This window comes from Gorilla gorilla, chromosome 6 (genome assembly GCF_029281585.2).
Source record: "Gorilla gorilla gorilla isolate KB3781 chromosome 6, NHGRI_mGorGor1-v2.1_pri, whole genome shotgun sequence".
Lineage (NCBI taxonomy): Eukaryota > Metazoa > Chordata > Mammalia > Primates > Hominidae > Gorilla > Gorilla gorilla.
The window spans coordinates 110,280,915-110,294,205 of NC_073230.2; the positions used below are offsets into that span (position 1 = coordinate 110,280,915).

Here is a 13,291-nt window from a genome sequence, read left to right on the forward strand (position 1 = left end):
ATTGCATAATTATAATATTTCAATGTTATTTGTTTTTCCCACATCTCTGCTTATCAGACTTAACAGGATGGTAGGTGCCTAAAATATGATGCTGGTGTCCTCTGAACCAAATGTCACTGAGAAACAAGTTCTAGAATTCAGTTTATAGATCAGGATGATTTGTAACTTGGTCAACTGCTATTTGTTTTCATTCACTACAAAATAAATAATTCCTAGACTCTATTCTTTATATTATCGGACTGTTTTTACAGTGGAAACTAACATCTAGTTTGTTAGAATGTTATTATTCTGGACACCTATTTTAAGTTTTCTTGCCAAGAAAAGTGCTTTTAGGTAATAGTGTTACCTGTGTTTTACTTTTCTTTAAATGACATAGATTAGTATTACTTATTTACAACACTGGATGTTAATGGATTGCTATTGAACTTGCCAGTTAAGTCATGATTCTTCATATGTGCCACACTTCGGCTCAGACAAAAGTTAGTACGGTAATTTTCTGAATGCAGGAATACATATAAAATGTGTATTTAAAAATGTAGAGGCTCCGATGATGATATCTTTTTCCAGCAAAGATTTGCCCTTCCTCTGCTAGGCAGATAGAGTGAAAGCTAATTACCCTAATCCAAACCAGAACTGAGCCAACGTGAGGTTGGGTTGAGTTTGCCCTGTTCTTTGAGTGTTTGGCCACCAGAGTTTTCAACTAACATCCTAGTGCAGGTTGGCAAACATTTTCTGTAAAGGGCCAGGTGATAAAGATTTTAGAAAACCTTTTGCAGGTCATCCAGTTTCTTTGCACTCATTGTGCAAAAGCACCATATGTCAGTATACAAAGGTCATGCATGTGTTCTGATAAGGATTTATGTATGGACATCAGAATTTGAGTGTTGTATACTTTCTTTTTCTTTTAAGCAGACGAAGCAGGTTTTATTGATGGGTTGTCTCCTGAAACCAGAAAGACTATGTACTCTATTCCAGTTACCCCCATGCCTCCAGGACCACATGTTGTTCCACTTGAGGGGAGGATAAAAATTGCCTCTTGATTTTCCAAAGCCCAGTCTTTCCCTTCCCTGTGCAGCCTTAGAAACTCCGTAGCAATGCTGTTTGGTATTTTGGCTTTTTTTTTTCCCCCCGTCCTGCTGCAGCTACTTCGTGTCAACTAGAGGTGGAAGGTGTCCCGGGAAGCAGTTAGATGAGTTAAGTGTGATACACAGGAGAACAGGACCGTAGCCTATCAAAAGTCCCTCTGCCCTGCCTCAGTGTCTTGGTCCTTCGTTGGTTACATTTCTCTTTGTGCTGGAATACCCTCTTCTGAATCAGATCAGGGATTTCCACTGCCAGCCATGGACCCGGCCCCAGAGCCATGAAATGAGCTAGTTCAAATTTGGGTACGTTCCTGGCCCACAAAGATTTGAAATGATCTGTCAGGCAATTTTGCCACCTCTGTACATCTTTGCTGTCTTTCCGTCCAGCTCAGGGACTGCAATTTCTAGGGCAGTAGTAAGATACGTGATAGGAATTTCAAACTTGACGTCAAACTCACATTTCAGGAGGCCATGGATATACCAACATTTTCCAAACCACCGCGTCCCTACCCTGCTGGACTCCAGTTGGAACCATCGTTGTCACCATTGTTGTTGTTCTCCACATACCAGATAAGGGACTGATATTCCTCCTTCAATCACTGCACCCACAACTCCCAATCTTGGGGTCCTGCATTAGTCTTCAGTGCTAGAGTCTCAGACACAACATGTCAGGTGGCCTCATCTGCCATCTTGGGCCAGGGCAAGTTTTGTGTACTTACAAGTAACAAAATATTCTTCTTCTTTTGATTTTTCCTCAACTACTCGAAAATGTGTAAACTGTTCTTAGCCCATTGGCCACACAAAAATTGGGGCGGGCTGAATTTGATCCACAGGACAAACCCTATCCTACCATGTTTGTGTGGGACTCTACTCTTGGCAGGTCTTGAACACCAATATTTTTAAATATTTTTCTTCTCAGGATTGCCAGACTCCCAAAAATCTGAGGTGCTTTTTAGGAGATTTAGCTTAACTCTTTTGCCTCGAGATCCTGCAGCTCCAGAATTGACAAATGTCAGGAGATAACTGACTGACTGTTTGAAATCTCTCACATCTATGTTTGTCACTCCAGTCCCTCAAGATTCCTCACTCTTCTGGTTTCTTTAATGTCCAGCAGCGGCCTTCTTCCCAGGCCAAGTCTACACTGTTCTAAGAGCCCAGACACAACAAGAGCAGCTGCAAATTCTTCCTTCACCTCTTCAGGGTTCCCTTTTGAGAATCTTAGACCTTCTAGACCACGCTCCTTCAGCTAGTTTCTGATTTCTTTAAACTGCTTATTTTTTTACATTTTATCTAGACTTTCTGTTTTCTCATATCTAATAAGCTACTCCATCCTATTTGGTAGCAGAAATTTTAGTACAGTAATTTTAAAATTGTACATTTTGGATGTTACTGGGCTGGATGTCATAAAATCTTTACTGTTATCCTAATTTATATTTTAATAACTGAAGATTATATATTATTTTGTCATATATGTGTACTTACTATTTATGAATGTATGGAGGTATGTAGTGTATGTGTAGATATGTATCTGGAAATGTTTGCGCCTTCAGATCTGTTTACATAAATGAGTAAAGTTAATTCCTGTTAAATTAATATAAGAGGAATACAAGTGAAAGAGAGATGAGAGGGGATACTAAGTAGACTAGAGAAAAAACTAACAAAAGTTTTCTCATTGGTATTAAGGAGAAACAGGACATGGATGGCTCAGTACAAATATATATTAAACAAGCACTTATTCTACTGACAGTAAAGCAATCATTTTGCCTTTTTACTTAAAGGATAATACTGCTACTAAACATAAAAACATACTTCCTTCTCTCACAATAGGGTTGGAAATACTGAAGTCGTTATGTTCCGTGCATTTGTCATAGCTCTGTACACTTTTGGAGTTTTAGCACCAGTCTACATGGCAGAAAAAAAATGTCTCCACCTACTACTGGATTCTAATATTAGTATTTGGGGGAGTGCTGTTTAGCAAGCCAATATAGTCTTTTTTAAAATGCCACAGAAACAGCAGTTAACCACTAAATAACTTGGATGCAAGATTGGTTAAAGTGTGTATAAAGCCCCATCATATTTCTCCTCTCAGAGTCGGTAATATGGGATCCTCCTGAGATATTTTCAATCACAAGCATTTCTGTGCTGACATCCCATGAGCATTGCTGGGTTAGAATCCATATCAAAAGTGAATTAAGCCTTGTAGGACCATTCTTTTCTTAAAGTTGAAATGTTATTAAACCCAGTAGGATCACACTATAATGTACAGGAGAAGAAATTGTTTAAGATTTGGAGTCAGGAAAAACTGTTCCAAACCCTAATCTGTGGGTTCTTGGGCAAGGTACTTAATCTCTGGGAGCCCAGATTTTCTTACGTGTAAATGGGAGTTGTACCTCTTTCATGCAGATTTACCTTCACATGTTGGAAACACAATGACTAGCACCATAAATTCTAAATAACTGCTCATTTTCTTTCCTTCAGGTAGAACTCTGAGCCAGCAAATGAGCCCTACAGGAGATGACTGGGAAAAAATTCAGAATAGTTATCCTACCTTAACAACTTTGAATTACTATAGAATGTCCTGGCAAAATGGAAATGAACAAATCCATATAGGCTAAAATTATCCACCTAGCTTATTCCAGCCTGAGAGTAATACACTGGGGCGTTTCCCCCTTCAACCTGTTAAGTTGTCTCTAAATTTTCATGAAGTTATATCTGCATGAACTGGGTGGCTTTGTTTCTGTATTCAATATGTATGAATTTTAAGTGAGTTTTCTTATGTTACTACAGAAAAAAAAATTACATAACCCATTTACCTGCATGAGTAGTGCATTTCAATTGGAATTAACTAATGCTTTGAACTAATTAATTAATCTATCTTTTTAAAAAAGTGTCCAAAATGTGCATGAACAAAGACAGCATACGCCATGCTTTACAATACATATTAAACAGGATGTTTTTCAGGAGAAGGAAGTTGCCTTTCTGAAATAGTAGAAAACGCTAATTAGTTTCAATTCATTTCTTAAATGAGTTTTATAAAACTGACACACAGATTAAAAGATTCATACTTTTGTGTTCGTATTTCAGACTCTGTTTCTAAATTACATTGTTTATCTTCCCTTAAATAGGAGCTTTGGCCTTTCTCATTAAATTTGTTTTGATAATTAGTGATCCTAATTTCTCAAGAAGATTAAGTATGACCAAATTAATTTTACCTTTCAGTATTTATCTTTCTAATCTGATAAACCTGCTAAGATTATGTTTGCAAAGCACTTTGGAATCTTTCCTCAAGGAAGAACTCATAAAAAGATCCTAACAGTATTAACTATTCAAGTACTAAAACTTCAAATATTGGTTTGTTTTTGTACTCATATTTCATATATGTTTGTAAAAAACGAAATTTCAAATATCTTAATAGAAACAATTCTTTTGTAGCTGACTGGTATTAATCATGATGTGCTTTAGCAACATTTTGAGGTATGCTTCATCCAATAATATATTGCCCTTTCCAGTCTTTTCGGGTCAGAAGTACTCAGAAATACCAACATTTTAGGAATACAAATCTTTTGTGGAGGAAATAGTACAATTTATCCAAAATAAATCAGGTAGGATGGATATTCCACTGTTGTGCACCAGTACCAAATTTTGGGTTGTGGCTGGCATCTGTTCTCGTTGGTCCCAGAATCTGTTATTGATTGGTTGATGTCCAGACCATAAAAGATATTAAGTATTTTAAATATCCTTCCTGCACCAATGATTTATGTATTTTACCCTTCTACCTGTTAATATTTCATGTGGCTATAAAGTAGTGCCTAGGTAAGGATTACAAAACTCTGTCCTACTTTGTTTCTTAATTGTTCAAGTTACTTGCATGTAGAGCAATGAATTATATCTTGTCATTTCTCCTCAATGCATGCAACTTTTAAAATAATATTGACATCATCAAATCTGTTTTACACAGTGGCAGAATGATTTCAAAATTTTTCAAATATGGCTTTTTAAAAACATTTCAAATTTTGAAATAATTATAAATTCACAGGAAGTTACTAAGGAATTTACAGGAAGGTTTTAGACACCCCTAACTAGCCTCTCTCAATGTTAACTTATGTAAATACAGTACAATATCAAAACTAGAAAATTGATAATGGTACAATCTACAGATTGTATTTTGCCAGGTATACAAGTACATATATACAAGATCATATTTTGCCGGGTATAAAAGTACTCGTGTGTGTGTGTGTGTGTGTGTGTGTGTGTGTGTGTGTGTAGTTCCATGTGATGATATCACATGTGTTGTTATACATATGTATGACCACAATCGAAATTCAGAAATGTTTCATCACCTCAGGGCTCCCTTATGCTAACCCGTCATAGCCATGCTTATCTCCTCCCCCTGACCAATCCCTAACCCTTGACAGCCACTGATCTGTTCTTCATTTCAGTAACTTTGTTGCAAAAATATTCTATAAATGGAATCATAATGTGTGTAAACTTTTGAGATTGACTTTCCACTCAAAATAATTCTATTGAAATACATTCTAGTGTGTGTATCAATAGTTTGCTACTTTTTATTGCAGTATAATATGCCAGTAGGCTATGGCATGGATGGTACCACAGTCTGTTTTAGGGTACCCATTGAAGGACTTGTGGGTTGTATCCAGTTTTTGGCTAATATGAATGAATAAAGTTGCTATGAATGTTTGCATACAGGTTTTTGTATGAACATAGGTTTTCACTTCTCTAAGAACCCAAGAGTGCAATTGCTGGATTATATACTAAGTGCGTTTCAGTTTTAGGACAAACTGCCAGACTATTTTCTAGAATGGGTATACTCTTTTACATTCCCACCAGCAGTGAACAAGTGATCCAATTTCTCTGCATCCTTGCCAGCATTTGAGGTTATGAGTATTTTTTAAATTTTAGCCATTATGACAGGTGTGTAGAGATACTGCTTTTTTGTTTTAATTTGCATTTCCCTAATTGCTAATGATATTGCACATCTTTTTATATGATTATTTGTCATATCTATATCCTAATTAGTGGCAAATCTGATCATGTCTTTTGCCAGTTGTTTGCTTTTTAAACTCAGTTTTGAAAGTTCCTTATGTATACATGTTCCTTTACATATCCTTACAGATATGTTGCTTGCGAACATTTTCTCCAAGTCTGCAATTTGTATCTCCATCCCCTTAACAGGATCTTTTACAGATAAATATTTTTAACTTTTATAAATCCAGATTATCATTTTTCCTTTTATGAATCAGACTTTTGGTATCAAGTCTACGAACTCTTCAATCTAGCCTCAGGTCCCAATTGTTTTTCATATTTTTTCTAAATATTGTATAGTTTTATTTTTTATGTTTAAGTCTGTTGTGTATTTTGGGTTAATTTTTGTTTAATGTATAAGAGTTAGGTTAAGGTTCTCTCTCTATTTTTTTTTCCCCCTATGGATGTTGAACTGTTCCAGCACCATTTGTTGAAAAGGCTATTCTTCTTCCATGGAATTGTGTGTGTACCTTTGTCATAAACTGTTGGATTCTGTTCATCTATGGGTTTATCCCTTCACTTGTACCACACTGTCTTGATTTTTCAGCTATATAGTAAACCTTAATATTTGGGTAGAGTGACTGATATGGTTTGGCTCTATGTCCCCACCCAAATCTCATCTTGAGTTGCGATCCCCATGTGTCCAGGGAAGGACCTGTAATTCCCATGTGTCAAGAGAGGGAAATGACTGAATTATGGGGCAGTTTGCCCCATGCTGTTCTCATGGTAGTGAGTTAATTCTCACAGATCTAATGGTTTTATAAATGGTAGTTTTTCCTGCACTCACACACACTCTCCCTCTCACCTGTCACCGTGTAAGATGTGTCTGCTTCCCCTTCTGCCATGATTATAAGTTTCCTGAGGCCTCCTCAGCCATGTACAACTGTGAGTCAATTAAACTGCTTTTCTTTATGAATTACCCAGTCTCAGGAAGTTGTTATAGCAGTGTGAGAACAGACTAATATAGTGATATTTCCTACTTTACTCTTATCAAAATTGTTTTAGATATTTTAGGTCTTTTGCCATTTTATATAAATTTTAGGAGAAGCTTTTCTAGAACTACAAAAATCTTGTTGGGATTCTCATAGGAATTGTATTAAACCTCCAGATTAAGTTGACAATAATATATATCTTTACTGTGTTGAGTATTGCAATCCATGAACATGATAAGCCCTTCCAATTATTTAAGCCTTCTTTGAGTTCTTTCATCAGCATTTCGTAATTTCAGCAAAAATATATGGCACGTTTTGTTTAGTGTATACCTAAGTATTCCATTTTCTTTGAGCAATGTAAATGGGTATTGTGTTTTTAATTTCAGTCTCCGTATGTTTGTTGTTAGAATATATACATGAGATTGATTTTCATGTGTTGGTCATAGATCTCATGTACTTGCTGAATTCATTTATTTGCAGGAAATTTTTTGGTAGATTTCTTGTAATTTCTACATAGACTATTTTCAATTGATATAATCATAAGATATTTCTTATTTAAGCTGTTGACATGGTAGATTACATTGAGTGATTTTCAAATATTAAATCAACCTTGCATACCTGGGATAAGTCCAACTTGGACATGGTAAATAATTCTTTTCATATACTGTTTTATTTAACTTGGTAGTATTTTATTGAGGATTTTTGTGTCTATGTTCATGAGAAATACTGGTCTGTAATTTTTTTTTGTGCTGTCTTTATCTGGTTTTGGTATTGGGGTAATACTGGCCACATAAAATGAGTAGATAAGCATTCCTTCATCTTCTATTTTCTGGAAAAGATTGCATAAAATTGGTGTCAATTTTTTCTTTAAATATTTGGTAACATTCTCCAGTAAAACAACTGTCCTGGGGATTTTTTTCAAGAGGATTTTAATTACAAGTTCAATTGCTTTAATAGTTACAGGATTATTCAGGTTATGCACTTCATCTTGTTAGTTTTGGTAGTTTATAGATTTATAGGAATTGGTTCATTGCTTCCAAGTTGGTGAATTAGAAACAATTTCAAGTTTTTGAATTTTTTGAATGACCTTTGTGGATCTGTCTTTAATTTCATTGTTCTGCCCTGTTATATCCACTCTGTTACTGACCCACCCAGCAAGATTTTAATTCCTATTATTTTGTTTTTCCATTCTGTAATTTCTATTTAGTACTTTTTCATAACTTCCATTTTTTTACTGAGATTTTTTGTTTCAAGAGAATTCATAACTGCTTGTTAAAGCAATTTTATGATGGCTGATTTAAAATCCTTGTCAGATAAATTTGATACTTGATTTTTCTTGATTATCAGGATTAGTTTATTGTCTTTTCTCATCCAATTTGTTTTTCCTGGCTCATGGCTTATATTTATGTTTATCCTGGACATTCCTTATACAGACCATTTTTAAATGGACATTTGAAATAAAATCTATCATTTTAGCCAAGAATGTCCCTGTTTTGGTTTGGTATGTAGGTTCTGGCCTGTTTCATAGGCTGTGGTTTCAAATGCATTTAGCTTGCAGAGCTTTTCCCAATGCTATTTTGGTCTGCTTAGATCTCCTGACTTGGGAGCTCCTGATACATTCCTGCTGGTGCCACTTGCAAGTTACAGAAAGCACTTCCCTAGGTCACCTGTTATTACTAGTAGGGATGTTAGACCCTGGATCTGTAGGATGGAAAGTGTTTTCTCTGGCCTCTTATCTCTGCCCACATGATATAGGCAGGTACGGGGAAGAGGATGGGTCACCCATACGGGATTTTGGTACCAATTGATAATAAATGTTGCCTTCAGACAAAAAAGAGCAAACATTATTTGGTGTTTTGATACAAAAACTATTTAAAGAACCCAAACAGATTTAGAACCACAATTCCCAAGGTACTACTTCAAATCAGCAATGCAAAATCAATGTGAAATTGTATTGATTGTGTTTGTCCCTGAACTTCTTACTACAGAGTTGTAATTCTTGGAGATTATATTATTTTCCAAATTTGACCAGGATTGATGTCAGGGGTTCACTGACATCACCAGTGCAGGTGCTTCCAGCTGCCACTGTGGACACAAGATGTGTTACCCTTTCTGGGATCTACAGATGCCACCACTTATAGGTTAAAGGAACCTACACTGCTTCTAGGTATGGGTCAGGAAAAAGGCTGCCCCCACGTCCCAGTTACTCTCCCCCTTTCCTTGCCCTTCGGCCAGGGAGAGTAGGCTTTTCTCTTTTATTTTCTTGCTTTTGTTGTTTGTTGATGCCTGTTGTCCATTCCAGGCTGAAGGTCTTCCTGGTGTGCTGTCTAAGATATATGGGAGAGAAAAGAAAGTCCTACACGTTTGCTGTGGTTCATTTTCTAATTCCTCCCTTCTTCTTTCCACCTTTCAGGGTCTTTTGTGAATGTCTGTTGAATTGTTTCCAGGGTATTTAGCTGTATTTGGAGAGGAGGAAATGGGAAAATTGGGTCTACACCATCTTGTTTGGAACCAGAAGTCTAAATATGACCTTTGGTACCAACTGATAACAGTACTTTAAAACTTGAAAATATTCTCACATAACATTCTCTCTGTTGAATCTACTCTGTGATGTAGGTAGAGATTTTGAACTCCCATTTTTCAGATAATTATTTTATAGTCCAAAGGATTTAGGGGTCTGATCTAATAAATGTAAATAGAAAATGAGGCTTGGATCCAAGTCATCTGAGTTTAAAATGGATATCAATGTGTGTCCACCATTTAATACCACAAGACGCTTAAACTAGAGACATTAAGGCCTAAAAACATATTAAGGGAAACTAGATTAAATATTTTTCCTTTAGATGAGTTCATGTTCTTTGCAGGGACATGGATGATGCTGGAAACCATCATTCTCAGCAAACTAACACAAGAACAGAAAACCAAATACCACATATTTGGTTTTCCGCATACCAAATACCAAATCACTCATAAGTGGGAGTTGAACAATGAGAACACATGGACACAGGGAGGGGAACATCACACACCGGGGCCTGTTGGGGGATAGGGAGCTAGGGGAGGGATAGCATTAGGAGAAATACCTAATGTAGATGATGGGTTGATGGGTGCAGCAAACCACCATGGCATGTGTCTACCTGTGTAACAAACCTGCATATTCTGCACTTGTACCCCAGAACTTAAAGTATAATAAAAAAAAAATTTCCTTTAAAACTTTGTATTTAAAACCCATAAGAAGGGAAATATTTTCAAATATTCTCAGTGTTTTCCCTAGGACATCATATCAGTAAATAGACTGATCAATATAATTTTATAATTATTTTAATTGTCATATAATTTACATTCTTGATATGGTTTGGCTGTGTCCCCACCCAAATCTCACCTTGAACTGTAGTAATCCCCATGTGTCAAGGGTGGGGCCAGGTGGAAATAATTGAGTCATGGGGACGGTTTCCCCTAAACTGTTCTCCTGGTAGTGATTAAGTCTCATGAGATCTGATGGTTTTATAAATGGGAGTTCCCCTGCACGAGCTCTCTTGCCTGCTGCCATGTAAGACACCCCTTTGCTCTTCCTTCATCTTCTGCCATGATTGTGAGGCCTCCCCAGCCATGTGGAACTGTGAAACAGTTAAACCTCTCTCCTTTATAAATTACCCAGTCTCGGGTATGTCTTTATTAGCAGCGTGAGAACAGACTAATAAAATTCTTAAACTTACAGGGTAAATTTACCTCTCTGAAAGGTATTATAAAATAAGTATTACATTCAGTGTCCTTATAACATTTTAAAAAAGAATTAGCTTCTGTTGTTTTCTATGCCTTCACAATTTTTAAAAATAAATGCTCACTGTAGTCCACATAATGTTGGAACAATCTCTGTAAGAGCTAAATATGAGTCTCTGTCAATCACACTGCCAGGCATTAAGTGTCCCTCAGTGGTTAGGTTTGCTCAACAATGCAGAAAGCAAAATAGAAAGGTGAAGCACTGATCTGAATATATAGACAAGTTCTCTCAGAAATGGGAGAAACAGATCCAGATCATCAACCCAAAGCCAAGTAATTGAACATTAACTATGGCTTTTAGTTGGAAAAAAGAAGAGGGGTTTAATTTCAGTTGCTGAAGTGAGACGATCTGATTTCCCTCTCAGTAAATGTAATTTTGAGGTTTCCTAAATGCTATGCATCATAAAACAGTGCATTCCAAGGCTGATGATGATTTTTAAAAAAGCATTTTTTTTACTAGTGAAGATAAAAAATGAGCACTTATGATACAATTCAGTGCATAATTGTGACCTAACCATCAAGCATCTCAAAGTGTCTGGAATAATATCGATTCAGTGATGCCAGTCACAGAGCTATCCATGTTACTGTTAAAGACCCATATCTACCAGGAATTATCTTTCCAACAGCTTAAGATTTTATGTGCTCTTTGTGGGAACTCCTTGAGCATAAAAATGTTGCCCTCAGACAAAAAAGAGCAAACATTATTTTGTGTTTTGATACCAAAACTATGTAAAGAACCCAAGTAGATTTAGAACCACAATTCCCAAGGTACTACTTCAAATCAGCAATGCAAAATCAATGTGAAATTGTGTTGATTGTGTTTGTCCCTGAACTTCTTACTACTAAGTTGTAATTCTTGGAGATTATATTATTTTCCATATTTGGCTAACAAAATTAACCCTTGACATTTTTTACTGATTTCCCAGTATTTGTGTTCATTAAGAAATATTTTACTTTCTCCCGCATTATCTTTTCAACTTTTTCTAATTTATATTCTTTCTTTGCCTTCACTTTGGTTTAACTAACCTAAACTTTTCCTTTGAGGCTGATTTACTCCCAACCCCACCCCAGTGGTTCGAGGCTACAAAAAAGCGTGGCCTTTTCCTTCCAATCTAGTACTTAGTTCTTACATGATATCGTAAGTCATTTTACTCATTTTAATGCAATTTATCTGCAAGCAAAGTAAGTTGATCTGGTTGTCCATATGACAAACACTTGTTGGATAACCTCTCTGCTTGTAGAATTAAATTATTTGCCATGAAAAATGCAAATGAATACAACTTCTGAACCCAGTTTTCAAAGAGCAGTATAGTGGGGAAGATAGTATGCTAAGCTCCTCAAAAATGAAGAGGAGAGTTTAACAGTGATGTGAGGAGTCATCCACCAAACAAGAATGAAATGAAAAACAACTGACTGTGAACCCAGGCGTGTTCTGAGAAGACTTGGTGAAAGAGATGGAATTTGAGCAGAATTTTAAAGATGGCCTGGATTTAGAGTCACTCCTAAATGTTCAAGTTCTACTAGATTGCTTCATTTGGTGACCTTCTCTTTTCTCCTCACCCCTTGTCCCTAAGTTATTGTTCCCAATCCTGTGGCTTTACTTCCCATCTAGATGCTGATGACTCTCTTTTTCCTTCCAACTCTGATTTATTCCGTCTGCTATTATGAATACATTTAAGTGCTATATTTATTTCTCATTATTCTATTAAGCTTTATTTCTATGATGTTATTATTTCTAGATAATTTCAGTTCACTCCATCTTCTGCTCCTACTCTAGCCAGGTCTGTATTTGTTATATTACCTTTCCTTTCAAGTTCTTTCTATTACTAAACTATATTCTTACCTGTGTTCTTCTAATCTTTATTCTATACTTTTCTCTATGAAATCCTTCATGGAGGAAAATATTTCTTATACTTAATAAAATGTGTTCTCTTAAAACTGCCTTTTCCTAAAAGGATGTCCCCTTTCACTGCTCACAATAGTGTACTATCCAGCTATTCTTTCACCTTGCTTTCCATATTCAGCATAAATCCATGGTGTATGTGTTTGCATTCAAGATGCTGCATGATTTTTGTATCACTCCATTTAATTTTTTTTTCTTGAGAGCAAAGCCAGCTGTTGCTATTGTTTCCTTTATTCCATTCTGATTACTAAAACTGTGTTGTTCCCATTTAAAAAGCATACACACAAGGTTCACATAGTAGCATTCATGGATCTTCCTCAGGGCTGGAATTCAAAAAGGTCCAAACACCAACTTGGTATGTTGATAGAATATGTATTTGAATCCCAAGTACTGAGGGAACTCCTGATAAGATTATGACCCAAGAAAGGGATAGATGAACAACATAAAACTTGAAATACCATGATGTGGACTTCCAGTTTTTTTTTTTTTTATTTTACAACAAAAAAAAATAGCTTTCCAATAGTTTAAGTGAGTTTTTAGCAAAAACATTAGAG

At 36.0% G+C, this 13,291-nt stretch overlaps 1 protein-coding gene and 1 pseudogene across 13 annotated transcripts in view; one reads left to right on the forward strand and one right to left on the reverse strand.

The window, feature by feature from the left end:
- Positions 1 to 13,291, forward strand: part of MAGI2 (membrane associated guanylate kinase, WW and PDZ domain containing 2) — a 1,444,461-nt gene that overhangs the window by 973,610 nt on the left and 457,560 nt on the right. The gene's annotated exons all lie outside the window — the stretch shown is intronic.
- Positions 1,195 to 1,771, reverse strand: LOC109027588 (ubiquitin-fold modifier-conjugating enzyme 1-like; annotated as a pseudogene).